General features: G+C 50.5%; 1 protein-coding gene across 4 annotated transcripts in view; it reads left to right on the top strand.

Moving 5' to 3' along the window:
• Window positions 1-30: 30 nt before the first annotated feature.
• The window catches only part of MRAS (muscle RAS oncogene homolog), a 59,248-nt gene continuing 44,971 nt past the window's right edge, over window positions 31-14,307 (top strand). The window contains exon 1 of one of the 4 annotated variants that reach the window (XM_032265264.1): window positions 31-661. The gene's annotated coding sequence lies outside the window, so the exon portion shown is untranslated. Of the gene's footprint in view, window positions 662-911; window positions 1,368-1,435; window positions 1,712-14,307 lie in introns of those variants that run through there. The other 3 variants (XM_032265283.1, XM_032265293.1, XM_032265274.1) reach the window with 3 other exon arrangements.

Raw genomic sequence — 14,307 nt, 5'->3', positions numbered from 1 at the left:
ACTGCAACGTCTGCCTCCCGGGTTCAAGTGATTCTCCTGCCTCAGCCTCCCGAGTAGCTGGGATTACAGGCACGTGCCACCCTGCCGGGCTGATTTTTTCATAGAGATGGGGTTTCACCCTGTTGCCCAGGCTGGTCTTGAACTCCTGACTTCAGGCGATTCGCCCGCCTCCGCCTCCCAAAGTGCTAGGATTACAGGCTTGAGCCACCACGCCGGGCTTGAATGGTATACTTCAAAGGTGGAATTTTATGGTGTTGAATTATATCTTGATTTTTTTAACGGGGGAAAATGACGCCGCTGGAGAGAGTTAGCGGAACTGAAACAATGAAATGGTGCACGCTTGTCTCCAGTCTCCGTTGCATCCATCCCAACGAAGTTTGGGCCCTGGAACGGCGTACCAAGAAGGCCTAGGGGAAGAGACGCTGGGGCAGGATCGGGAAGAAAGACGTCTCCGGATTGGAAGGGAATGCGGCTAAGGTGGCGGCGGAGGCTCGCCTAGGAGGCTCGCCTAGGACTGGAGAGCGTTCCTAGGCTCAGAAGTTGGCCGGGCCGGAGCGGAGATTTAAAGGTTGGAGCGCAGAGGCTCTTAAAGAGGCCGGGGCGAATTCCCATTCAGCATCCACCTTAAAGCCAGCTCCCGGGCGCCACAGATCAGACTCGGGTAAGTGCGCGGGGCCGCGGGGGAGGCGGCGGCGCCGACCCCTGCCCCTGGCTCGCTCGCGCGCCCTGCCGGGCCCAGGGGCTTCGGCACGAGTGGGCTGGATTTCGCAGGCCGCGCGTCCTGGGGGCCGGGGTGCACGCGGGGACAACGGGGTCCAGGCACGCGCCCCGGGCTCCCCAGCCGCGGCGCTCTATTTTTAGCAGGCGCTGTGGCAATGTAAGGAATGCGCGGCGCGCCAGGCGCTCGGGGCGCAGGCTGGCGGCGCGGTCGCTTTAAGGAGGCGCCGGGGCGGGGACGGACTGGAGCGGCCGGCTGGCGGGGAGCCGTCAGTCCGGCGGCCGCGGGGCCCGGCGGGCGCGGCGCTGCCTCCTCACCGGCGCGGACTAGCAGGGGACGGCCTGAGTGCCGGAGCCGAGCCGCCGAGCCCGGCCTGGAGCGCGCGGTGAGTGGTCCGACAGCCTTGGAGGGGAGGGGGTCCGGCCGCGCCGCCTTCCACGGCCGTCGCTTTGTTCCGGGGCGGGAGGTGTGGCCACCCTCGGGACTCCGCCGCACTCTCCGCTTGCGGGGTGCGCTGTGGGACCGGCTCTGCGTGGCGTTTTGCCCCGGTCGCGGGCTCCAGCGTAACGGTATGCGTCCGGGAAATCGGCCACGACCGAGACCCCAGTGGGGAGGGCCTGTGCGCGCCGCTCAAACAGACCTTTTCATGGTAATCACCCTTGGGTTCCTTGGCTGCCTCAGCGAGAACCCGGCCGGTATAGATGGGCGGCAGGACGGAGTGGGAGGGGTGGGGAGCTCTTTCTCTACCTCCCCTCCTTAAGATGGCGTTAACGGGAGGAGGAATCCGCCAGGGAGTTGACAAATTGATCTGAAAAATAAAACGCAGCCTCTTCATAAACAACCCTTCACTGCTCCCGGAGGTTTGGGGAGCTGGAGCTGTGGTCACAGCTAGGGCCTGGGCTCATATACTGAACTGAGCTGGCTGGGGCGTCAGACACGGTGCCAGTCCTGCCCCGTGGGGAAGGCAAGAGCACAAAGTGACAAGCCAGTGTGGTTAAGTGCTGAGATCTGGTAAGCCCATGGGTGTGGGAGCCCCTGGGGGTCTCTACTCCAGAGTGGGAGGTGAGGGAAAGCCCCCTAGATGTCTGGCCACAGGATGGACACTGGACACCCAGCTAGACTCTGGCTGGAGCTGAGGTCTGTTCTGGCCTGGGACAAAGCGGAGTCTGGAGAGGTGGACAAAGGCCATCAAGACCACTGGGGCCTTCATCATAGAGCTCTGGCATTACCCCTACTCCCCAGTGGCCCCTGATGGTGTGAAACCTCCCTGGCTTTGCTCCTCCAGGACCCACTCTGCCCTGGACCTGACCAGAGAGGGTGGTTGACAAGGCTCAGAATCGTGGCCTCCAGAGGTTTTTCTGGCAGCAGGAGTAAGATGGAGATATGAAATAAGAGCTCTGAAGCTCCGCTGTAATAACAGCAACCAACAGGGCTTACAAAGACCAGGCACTTGAAGTGGATTTGCTCATCATTTGACAAGACACCTCCAGAAAGATTTTGTTTGTTATAAAGGATGGAGGATCTGGGGTGAGAGAAAGAGCCAACAGCTTGTCCAAGATCTTATCCGAAGTCCATGCTTTTGGCCACGTGGCTGTCCTGGGCTTGGGAAGGCTTTGGTGCAGCCTGTGTTAGAGTTTTATAATATATGGTTTTATAATCATTCACTATAGACATTCACTGGTGGGTTGAAGTGTGAGGCAGTGAGCTGTGGGTATTAATAACTGACTCGTGTCAGAAGCTTAGCAGTGAACAAAAGCACTTTCTCGAATATAGTTCTTAGAGCTTCTCCTGCTTCTTTTCCCAGTGAAAAAACTTGAGCTGCTAACATTTTGTAAACCTCCTAATTTCCTGTAAATCACATGTCCCTGCTGACTGAGGCTGAAAATGTTTGGGGCAATGGTTTTCACCCTTAGGTCTGTTCACACTGCCCAGCAGTCAGTTAGCTTCTCTCCGTGTAGTTTATGGTGTAGTTTGTCCTTTTTCTGCCAGGGTGGAAGGCATGGGGCTTTCATGCTCTGGGATTTTTGAGGTCTGCCAGCCTCTGGGGAGGGAGGTGTTGAGCAAGCCTCGTGCTCTGGTGGAAACTGACCCCCCAGATGTGACCTCGGCATTTCCTAAAGGCAGAGGGTAGGGGTAGTCAAGGCCCTCTGGTGAAGCAAGCCATTGTCTCCAGCGCTGTCAGCTTTGCTCCTCCGTAAGACAGTTGCTAGTTTCCACCTATATAAGACATCTTGTGACAGTTTAACTTTTATGTTATTATTAGCTCTAGCTACCGGTATTTCACATCTGAGCTACTTATAAAGTGACAAGTTCAGCCAGGGCAACACAGTGAACCTCCATCCCTACAAAAATTAGCCTGGCCTGGTGGCATACACCTGTAGTCCTAACTACTCTGGAGGCTGAGGCGGGAGGATTGCTTGAGCCCAGGAGGCAGAGGTTGCAGTGAGCCATAATCACGCCGCTGCACTCCAGCCTGGATGACAGAGCAAGACCTTGTCTCAAAAAAAAAAGAAAAAAGAAAAAGTAACAAATTAGTTACCCATGGGGTTGGTTTGGTTCCTGAGCTCTAGTGGTCACCTGGAATCAGGAATGACTATTGATCTCTGATAAATTAGGCTCCTAGGATGACTGGTCCTAACCTTAGTCAGAATCACATGTTGACCAGCCTCCTAGATCTAGTGAGTTCTCAGGGACATGTGGTCTCCATAATATATTTCATATCTGATTTAATCGTTGTAGTCTGTTCTGCCAATGAAATGCCCCCATACGGAGTGCTTCACCCTGAAAGCAATTGAAAACATACCTGCACAGGAACATTGTATGGTTTGTACAAGCATACTCATGTGAACTGAATGGGAACCCATCCTTGTATGATGCTAGAATGTTTTTAAGTGTCCAGAGGGTGTTGCATTGAGTTCCAGAGGGTCTGCATCTGCCAGGCCCTGGGCAGTCATAGAAGGTACAGTCATCTTTATCTGGAGATGGGAAAAAGAAAGGAGCTGGGGGACTTCCCTGAGACCTGGGACACCTGGCAGGTACCCATTGTCTAGGGACCGAGCAAAGAATTCAGGCTTTGAGAAGAATTTTGTTGCTGGACTCCGAGGCCCTGCCAGCCCTCCTAAGTCTTGGATCATGCTTCTGAGCCCTGTAGTACCACATCAGTGGGGATGCTTTTGGCTGCAATTAACAAAAACCAAATAACAGTAAGATTAAGCAGAGCGCAGGTCTCCCAAAGATGCTCTCTGCCCATGTAAGATCTCTGTACATAGGAATGGGATATCAGTGCCACTTCCAGCAAGTTCCTGCATGGGACAGGTAACCACAAAGGCTGAGGGTCTGGAGTTCGGAGTAATAGGTTTTGTCTTCTTGAGTCACAGCCTCTTTAATATGCTGATGAGAAGCCCTGGAAACATTGATGTACAAAGTTGGACCTATAATTCAGGGGATTCATGGATCTCTGAAAAACCAGCCCTGGATCCCAGCTTACCTGTCTCTGGTCTGAAGGCACGTGACTTCCCTGATGTTCATGGCAGACCTATTCTGTGAGCCCATTGTGCAGCCAAGTCAGTATGCCACTCCAGTGTGGTCTGAGAGGGCAGAGATGGGGGCCACATCTAGAGTGGCACAGCTATCATTGCCCAGCCTGTGAGTTGAAGACTATGCAGTCAGCCAGTGGGTCTGACAGAGGTCAGTGCTGGCGCTTTCTCATTCTTCAGCAGAGGTGATGACTTCAGGCCGAGGTGGAGACCACGCTGCACTCGCCACGCATTCCATGGCGCCCCATCTCTTGTTCTCTAGTAGCATTCCCGCTACCTGTGTGATGCAGCTGGTTCCACCTATTTCCAGAGGCTCCACCCTGGCCCTCCTTGCCCTTGCCCCCACCACTCAGCCCCTAGGGCTGTTTAGCCGGCCAGCATGATCTAAGACAGCTTTCTGCAAGCATTCCTCTTGTAGGAGTCATGAAGCAGCAATGTGTGTTTTGCTTCTTTTTGTTGTTGTTATATTAAAAAATATTTTTTATATTCTAGTCCAATCCATATTGTTTTATTTTTTTGGTTATATATTATATATACAAATACATTTTTTTGTATTTTGCTTCTTAACATCCCTGTCATTGTCCTTAATATTCTTAGTAGCTTCACTAGGTGGGGCCTGCTGCTTGACAATGTGGGTCATCACTGGGTGCTGAGGTGACATTCTGAGTCTCAGAGGGTCATGTTCCTGGCATCAGGCTACCTTAAGGGATAAAACAGTATGACTTACATATGGGTTGTGTTGCTAGTGAAATTTTAGAGAGCCCCAAGAATGAATTTGGCTGTGCAGCGTGTAGTGGCCAAACAAAGGAGAGTGGGTGGAGAGTTGGGAGTGCTGGTTCCGGCCTCGGTGACTATCTGTAGGGCCTTGTCTGGGTCCTGTGCTGCGATGGCCCAGGCTCCATCTGTGACTTCTCTGCCCAGCCCTCATCGTCGTTATGGGGAGTAGATAAAATACACAAATGAAAATACGCTTGGGAGGCCAGAAAGGGCCAGAAGAATGAAGAGCATTACCAGTATTCAAGCAACCTTCAGAGGACAGAATCCTAGACCCAGAAGGAGCCCCCTTAGTATATTGAGTCACACCCAGTAGGGCACATTTCTCATAGTGGTGAGGAAGATGATTTTAGGTGGAATACAGCGTCTTTCATTTTAATAGTTACATACTGGTTTATTTAAATGTATTATAAAAATACAGACATCACAACAAACTGGGATTTTTTTAATGGATATTTTGCTCAGATTAAGGCTAATGAAATATTTTAAGTTAAAAAATATAGCAAAATTTTTAAACATAAGCTGGTTTTCAGGTTAAGGTCGTCATAGTACAATAGTAGGCAAATATGGCCCAAATGTGAAAGTGACTCCTTGAGGAAAGGCTGGGAAACTTTCAGCAGGGGAGTCCTTCCCTCCCTGACAGCCCATTAGGGGTGTGTCTTTGACCCCACCTGGACCCTTCTAGAGACACAATGTTTGCTACCCTTTGAGTCAGTCCACTGCATTTGCGGATTCTCTCATTCTTGGGAAGTTCGGGCCCTTCTCGCTTTAACCTGTCTCACTAGGTGTTTCCCACATGAACCGTTGGCAGTCCTGCTTTTCTCCAGCATGAGCAGCTTTACTTTCTTCAACTGCTCTTCAAGTGTCATGGTTTAAAAATGGCCCCTCCGTATGTCTGTCCTTTCTTCCATCCACCTACCCATCCATTCACTGATCCATCTCTCCATCTTTCCTTCAGCAAAGACTTGTGGGCTAGACCCTGTACCGTATACTTTATATTCGCTATCTCTAAGCCTCACGACAATTTTGTTAGATGCGGCTAACCTTTTGTAGCTGTGGAAACCGAGGCTCAAGGAGGTTAAGTAGGTCACCCACAGTCACAACCTGAGAAGCAGAGTCGGGAAGGAGTCTGGCCATGGTTTGTCTCTTCCTAAAGCACGTGCTCCTTCTGTTACACTGTGTTGTTCCCAGCACTGGATGACCAAAAATGCGATCCCTTCTCTCCTGGTGCTTAGGGGACATATGCCATGGAGGTGTGTGGCTCTATATAATCAGCGTGCAGTGGGCAAAGACCTCACAGGGAGTGAGGATGGAGCAGCCTGTGCACAAAGATGTGGTGAGGCGGCAGAGGCCGCAGGGGTACAGAAGACGCCGGCTGGCAAACAGAGGCAGTGAGTGCCTAGCTGGCAGGAGTCTTCCCTGACTGTCATTAATCTTTCAGTCACAAATGAACCCCTAAATCATTTTTTAAAAATTTTGTGTACTTTTTTTTTTAATTTTGAAAAAGAAAAACGTAAAGGATAATATAACAAGTACCATGTACTCATTACCCAAAATGAACAGGTATGACCATTTTGTCTGCACTTGATCCTTTTCACAGTAGGGCTAGACTTAAAACCAGACCCGTTGTCCTTTGGCCTGGCCAGTTTGGGCCTGTCCTCAGCCTGCAGTGGGCTTTTGGGAGCGTTGCTCCTGAGTTTTCATATATTGACTCTCTCCGGGGGCTTCATGTCCTCAGTTAATGTGATGACTTTGCCAATGGGCCTCCCTGGACTGAAGAGCCTTTTGCTGCTTCCGACACACTGGGGAGAAGCCACTTTGGGGAGAGCGTGTGTTTTTGGCTGTGACCTTTATCAGAGAAGTTCATCCATCCTCACAAATACTTGTGTTGACCATTGTGGGTTTAGCCAGGCTCCAGAGCATGGTTTAGTCATAGCTGCCTAAACTGAACTGTAATATTAATGGTAAGTTTGTATATTTAGAAGAGAGAGAAAACATAATTCTCTTTTTATAACTAGATGACAATGATAACAAAATACTTTGTTGTTGCTGTTATTGTTAGCAGTGAGGTCTCACTCTGTTGCTTAGGTTGGAATGCAGTGAAGCGATCATAGCTTATCACAGCCTCGAACTCCTGGGCTCAAGCCATCCTCCTGCCTCAGCCTCCTGAGTAGCTGAGAGTATAGGCATGTGCCACTATGCCCATCTAATTTTTTAAAAAGTTTTTGTAGAGATAGGATGTCCTTTGTTGCTCAGGCTCTTCTTGAACTCCTGGCCTCAAGCGATCCTCCCACCTCATCCTCCCAAAGTGCTGGGGTTATAGGCATGAGCTGCCACACCTGGACACAAAATACATTTTATATTCTAAGGTATAGGATTACTTTAAGAGAAGGAGACTGAAGTATGATGGAGTACTTTCTAATCCATAACTTCACAGCTTTCCCTTCCGGAAGCTTTCACAGAAAAAACCAGGTGCCTGGTACTGGGTCCTTCTCTGCCGAGCAGGAGCAAGGCGGCAGAGCCAGCAGCTGCAGATAGAAACTCTCCATGATGACAGGACACAGCTTCTCACCCGACTGTTTGCAGCCTTCTCCTTTCCACCCACTGATTGACTGCTGAGCTGAAACCTTACGTGATCCTGTTTGCATGTAGCTTGCCATGAGTTAGAATAGTGAGTAAAGTACTGCTTTTAAAAGCTGTGCAGAAAGATTCAAAAACTTGTGGAAAGGCATCCTTATCCACGGCAAATTCTTGTCAATCACTATTGAGGATCAAGAAAGTAGGGACCTGTGGGGGACCGCAAGTCCTCTTCATTAAGTGCTGAGTATGTCTTGAAACATTTTCTTTCCCTGAGTTGCCCCTAAAGAATAACACTACTAGGCTGGACGCAGCGGCTCATACCTGTAATCCCAGCACTTTGAGAGATCAAGGCAGGAGGATCACTTGTGATCAAGAGTTCGAGACCAACCTGCCCAACATGGTGAAACCTCGTCTCTACTAAAAATACAAAAATTAACTATGTATGGTGGCGCATGCCTGTAGGCCAGGCTGCTCCGGAGACTGAGGTAGGAGAATTGCTTGAACCCGGGAGGTGGAGGTTCCAGTGAGCCAAGATCGCACCACTGTGCTTCAGCCTGGGCAACAGAGAACGACTGTCTCAAAAAATAAAAATAAAAAAGAACAACACCAGATCTTTTCCCCTCATTCTGCTGGAGATGCCACAAAAGTCAGCAAAGGCTGGGTGCCGAGAGACCTAAGAAGACCCAGCTTTATTGAGGCTTATTTTGCAATAGAAGCCATATCAGCGAAGGCAGTTGAACATATTATACAACCAGTGCCTATGCGATTATACAGAAATCTACATATGTGTTATACTTACAGCCATACCTTTTAAAAGACAAGTTTGGGTTTAAAAAGAAACCACTTGGCATACTGTATATAAGGCTGTCTCTAGTATACCAAGTGCACAGATTAAATGTAAAAGTATTTGTGGGCATGTGGATCTGTGGGGAGATTGCTAGAGTTGAGTGGATTCAGGAGACTTCCCCCACTCTTTAGGAGCTGACCATTTATGGAGGGGTGTTGGTGACAGGTTGTTGTCCCTCAAAAGCATTATGTATTCATTTCAAAGGCAAAATTAATTTTAGTTCAGTTTAGATTTTTTTTCCTAATCCTTTAGAATTTTAACATGTCTTCTTGAAAATGCTCCCTTTTTAGAGAACCCACAAATTCATCTCTTTATATTTTCACTCCACTGGAAATGGAGGCTCGAGGAGGAGACAGGCAAAGCTGTCTTTCTTGGACAACACTGCTCTCACAAGTAGCGTGGTCTTCTTTCAACTTCTGCTTTATTATAACCAGAGATGATGGAAGAAGGGTGGGATCATGGTCCCAAAGCCTTGGGGGCATATATTTTTAAAAATCTCTATGAGATAGGGCTTCTCAGCCTTCCCTCCCCACCCATATTCCTCAGTTTTGAGGTTCCTGGGGCAGAGCTGGAAGGGCTAGCCTGTCTCATGCTCCCACTGAGGAAGTCCAGCCCGGGAGAGGCCAGGTGCCCTGGTGCTCCCAAGCAGTTAAGGCCAGCTGGCATCACAGGCTTCCCATCCACCCCCATTCACTGACCCATCCCCTCCCAACCCCCCTGCAGTGAACAGCTGCCTGAGTCCACTTATCTGGGGCAGGGTGGGTGTTTCCTGCATGTTTGAGATTTTAGGAGGAAATCAAAATAAAGAAACAAAGCCTTTGTTTTATTTCTGGACTTCCAACTGGGGATGGCTGGAGGGATGGAAAGTGGGGAGCAGAAGGAGCAGGTCACTTGGCACTTCAACAAAATAACTATTCTAATAGAGCATTTAACAGAGACTTTTTCTATTTAGGGTTGGGGTGGGTAAGGAGGAAAGATGGGCAGGGCCGGGAGAGCCACTTTGTGTGGAAGGAGAAGGTGGGGCCTCCCTTGCCCCAAGCAGGGTCTCTGGCAGTGCCTGGTGTTCAGGCAGGGAGGGGTCTGAGGCCACCCAGCTGGGCTGCAGAGTTGGCAGCCTGGGGACTCAGGGACTTTCAATTTCTGCCCTGAAGGGACCCTCTGCTTCAATTTCTGCCCCACTACTTGTCTGTGTGAGTCTCTACCTCTGTAGCCTCCGCTTCCGTATCTGTAATGAGAGGATGTCCCAGCCACACTCTGTGCCCTTTCTTCTCTAGTCCAGTTACACTGGGTCAGGCTCTCACCTGACATGTGGAAATGGGGAGTTGCATCCCCCAGTATTTCTTAATTCTTCCAAAGGATTTTCTCCTCGTAGAAATTCTCTGAGGGTATCATTTGTTTTCTTTAAAAATCGCCCAAGTATTGATGAAAACCCTCCCCATCTGCAGTATTCTGAAGATTTCAGGGTATGGACCATGCCCATTGGCCATCTGGCCTCCACTCCACTTGGCCCGACATGCACACAGTAAGGTTGGCTTCTTCATCCCCTAAGCCATTACTATTGTATATAATAGGCATTCAGCAAGGGCCTTTAAGAAGAGGGTTGTCTGCAGCCCAGATCAGGGCAGAAGTTAAAAATGAATGTCAGATATCCTCTCCTTGCTTGGTCACACCCTTGGAGAACATCTCTGTGGCTGTCTCCTCAAACCTAGTTTACTGCTATTTTCCAGGGACCAATTTTCCTGGACACCTTTCCCCAGACCTTCTGAAAACTCCAAATTTCCATTACTTCCGATTGCAGAACAAGGATTACAATCTATCTTAGACTAGGCTGTGGGCTGCCCTTGTCAGATGTACAGGGGCCTGGGTGTGGTGGCTCATGCCTGTAATCCCCCAACTTTGGGAGGCCGAGGTAGGTGGATCATTTGAGGTCAGGAGTTTGAGACCAGCCTGGCCAACATGATGAAACCCCATTTCTACTAAAAAAAACTACAAAAATTAGCCAGGCCTGGTGGCGTGTGCCTTAACTACTTGGGATACTGAGGCAGGAGAGTTGCTTGAACCCAGGAGACAGAGGCTGCAGTGAGCCAAGATTGCACCACTGCACTCCAGCTTGGGTGACAGAGCAAGACTCTGTCTAAAAAAAAAAAAAAAGATATAAAGGGGCCATTAAAGAACTCGTCTAAATAAGAATTATGCACTCTAGACCTATACCTTTACCTGCAGCAAGAACCAGCAGAAGCTCTGGGATTATTAAGCTGTCATTATTACTAGCCAGACCATGTCAGTTTTCTTTTAATGACCAGGGCAAAGCCAGGTGTTAATTTTTTCCCTTTCCTGGTAGAACATTTTGTAACATAAGGACTGGAGATGATATAGATTGACAATATTTACTGAGTACCTTCTCTGTGCCACACATGTACTGAGCACTGGAGATACCGTGGAGAATAGAACAGAGGGTGGACTCTGCCCACATGAAGGTGATGGCTTAGTGGGGAAGACGCATTACATCGTAAATAAGCAGTTAAATGACAGCACACAAGATGCTGTCAAGGCCGACAGCTGGGTGCTTTGGGAGACCCTGATAGTAATCTCATGTAGTCTGGGGTGCAGTGGGTGTCAGGGGAGTATATGTAAGGTGCTTAGCATGTGGTCAGGGCTTAATAAACGGTCATTATAATGATCACGCCTGGCCACAGGGCCCAGCCTGGTTCCACCACCAGCTGGTGGCTGCTACCACCCACTAACAATAGTTTTGCACAGAGAGGATTTTCATTAGGCCAAGATTATACAGCTAGCAGAGGGACTTTCATTCATGACATTTTATAAAAGTGCTATATGTAGAAAGCAGAGGGGTGGAAAGCTCTCCCCAGGCCCCCCAGCCAGTACTGACCTTTGGACAGGCCTTGCCCTGCAGGAGTGGAGCAGCCAGGCTGGTTACTGAGGGGGAAAAATGCAGCAGTCATTTAGGGCTTGGGGAGGGAGATGTGAAAAGTGGTCTTCTGCCTTTCCAGCTGAGTGGGCTTAAAACCCTGGGATTAGAAGGGTCCCTGAGAAGCCCTCCCACCCACCTCCAGCCCGGTTCTCCACTCCAAAGCTAGGTGGCCAGTCCTCCTTCCTCCGAGTCTGCTTCACAGACCTTTGCAGAGGAAAATCCCACACTTATTGCCATGCCTGCCTCGTTTTCAGGAAGTTTCCCTTTTATTTGGCTTCAGTCTGCCTCTCTGCAGTCTGGTTACTTTTTAAACATGGAGACTGAATCGCCTCTCCCCGCCTCAAGGAAGAACCTAGACCCTGTGTGTTTCTCATTTTTCGTGAAGCATAAACATTTTCACGTTCTTCATTAATGATGCCTAACATCTTAAATATAAATAATGAAAACAAAGCAAAGGAGCAGCCTTTTTGAATGTGCCTTTTTGGCCTCCACCTCCCTGGGCTCTGACACACTCCTGGGGTGGCTGTGTGCCTCTCCCTGCAGAATGCCAGGCTGGCCCATCTCCTGCAGGCCAAGTAACCCCTGCCACTGCTGTCTTTAGTGAGATCATTTCCTTTGATCTCACACCTCCTTGCACCAAAGCCAGGCCAGGCCAAGGCAGTGTGAAGAGTTGCCTGCTTTGGAATGGCCACACCGCTCAGATGTATGTTTGCTCAAGAAGGGATGGGGACAGAGCGTTGATTTATTTGGGTTATACAATTTGTAAAACTTTTTCATGGGTGGTTAGTATTTAAAATATTAAAATAGCCAGAAATCTGAGTTTTTGCATAGACTCAGATTGCTGGCTATCCTTTAAAAATTTAGACTGTCTGGCAGCCTCATGGCAGATAATACCTTGCAGCAGTCAGCTGGTGCAGGGTATCAGTAATCTCCTGTTTGTGCAAGCCCCACTACTCCCTGTTGCCTGTACTACCCCCTTCTGTCATTTATTGACCTAGCCTCTGCCAGCATCTGAGTTTGGGATGTCCGTTTGGTTCATGATTCCCTGTTTCTGCTACTGCAGGGTAAAGCAGTTGAGATGGGAGACCAGTCAGAAAGCATCCGTCTCTCAGGCAGGGGCCTGTGAAATGCAGAGGGATGCCTGGCCCTGGCATCTGGGCCTTCCCTTCCCTCTCTGTCACTACCCTGCGCTTCTGCTGGGTTTACCAGAGGGTGCTGGTGGAATAACATAACTCCATGAGATGAGCAGCTCTGGGCTGGGACAGCTAAGGAGTTAAGGGACAACCTTAGCTGTGTTCTGGGAGCCAGGTGTGGCATCCCCAGCTCACAAGGCAGGGCCGGCCAGGGGGCCACGCCCTGGTGCTGGTGGGGCCTCAGTGCTTTAGGAATTTGGACAGTGGGACCTCTCACATGGTATGTCCTTCACGAGACCTGCCACTGCAGTCCTCTAGGTCCTGTGTGGCCCATGACATAGTGCCCACATCACCTCTGCCCTACTGTCTACCCAAGCCAGACTCACAGCCAGCTGCCAGTACCACTCGTATGTTTGGAAATGCAGACAGCAGACACATTGGAGCGTCTCTGAGCAGAAAGCTATGCCAGGGCTCTGGGGTGCCCAGAGGTAAGGAAGACAAGGCACAGCCCTCTGTTCCCTGTCCCACTCCAGCCAAGGAATGTGACTGTGAAGTAACATCCACTCCTAGAGTTGAGGGCAGATGAGGAGGGGCATGCCAAGCTTTGTGGTCAGAGAGACGGCCTTGGACAAACCACAGAGCCTCTCTGACCTCCATGGTCCCCGAAGGGGCTAAACACTGCCTGTGGTGAAGTGTCTTGAGTCATCACATGGAATAATGGCTGTGGAGCACCTGCGCTCTCGCCTGCCACCTGGTTGGCATTCTTTTTTTTTTTTTTTTTTTTTTTTTTTGAGACGGGGTTTCGCTTTTTTTACCCAGGCTGGAGTGCAATGGCGCGATCTCGGCTCACCGCAACCTCCGCCTCCCGGGTTCAGGCAATTCTCCTGCCTCAGCCTCCTGAGTAGCTGGGATTACAGGCACTTGCCACCATGCCCAGCTAATTTTTTTGTATTTTTAGTAGAGACGGGGTTTCACCGTTTTGACCAGGATGGTCTCGATCTCTTGACCTCGTGATCTACCCACCTCGGCCTCCCAAAGTGCTGGGATTACAGGCGTGAGCCACTGCGCCCGGCCTTGGCTGGCATTCTATAGATGGAGGCTCAGTGGCTCAGTGGAAGGAGACCTTGGAGGGTAGAAGAGGGCCTTGGAGGAAGAAATCACTTCTGGGGAATGGGACCTGACACTTGGGTACCATCCCTGTCCTTGAGGACACTAGACCAGGGATCAGCAGAGCAGAGGCCGTGCAAGGCAAAAGGGGACTAGGGCAGCTCAAGAAAGGCCTAGAATGTTGTGGTCAGTGGAGAGAGCTTCAGGTACCCATGGGTGGCGTTCCAGGAGACTCTGTGCTCAGGTTAGTTGGGGAGTGATAATGCTAGAGTGGTGGGTGGGACATTGCTGGTGGAGGGTGCTCAGGCCAGGGGCAGGCATGGGCCACAGTGTGGGCGGCCTTACTAGGCCTTCACTTAGGAAGTGGGTTAAGGGCTGTTCGTGCTGCCAGGGGACAAAGAGGAAGAGAGTGTGGGGCAGAGAGGTGGGCAAAGGGGCCCACCCTTGGGGAGGCGAGGGAGGTCCTCGCTGAATCCAGTTTGTGAGGGGTTGAGCGTGAGCAGTGGGGCAGAGCAGTGAGGAGGTCCAGGGCTCCACGAGCAGAGGACACAGTGGAGTCAGAGTGGGGGCTGGGAGGACAGCAGCCTGCCAGGCTCTGGGGAGGCCGAGGACCCTCAGTCTGGGGAACCCCAAAGTGTGCAGAGGCTGGCCCTCCCCGGTGGGGTGACCACCAGCGTGAC

The sequence above is a fragment of the Sapajus apella genome, unplaced genomic scaffold (assembly GCF_009761245.1).
Source record: "Sapajus apella isolate SASKATOON/1434 unplaced genomic scaffold, GSC_monkey_1.0 scaffold4, whole genome shotgun sequence".
Lineage (NCBI taxonomy): Eukaryota > Metazoa > Chordata > Mammalia > Primates > Cebidae > Sapajus > Sapajus apella.
Note: the sequence above shows the minus strand (reverse complement) of the source record. Positions and strands in the feature narration are given on the sequence as shown.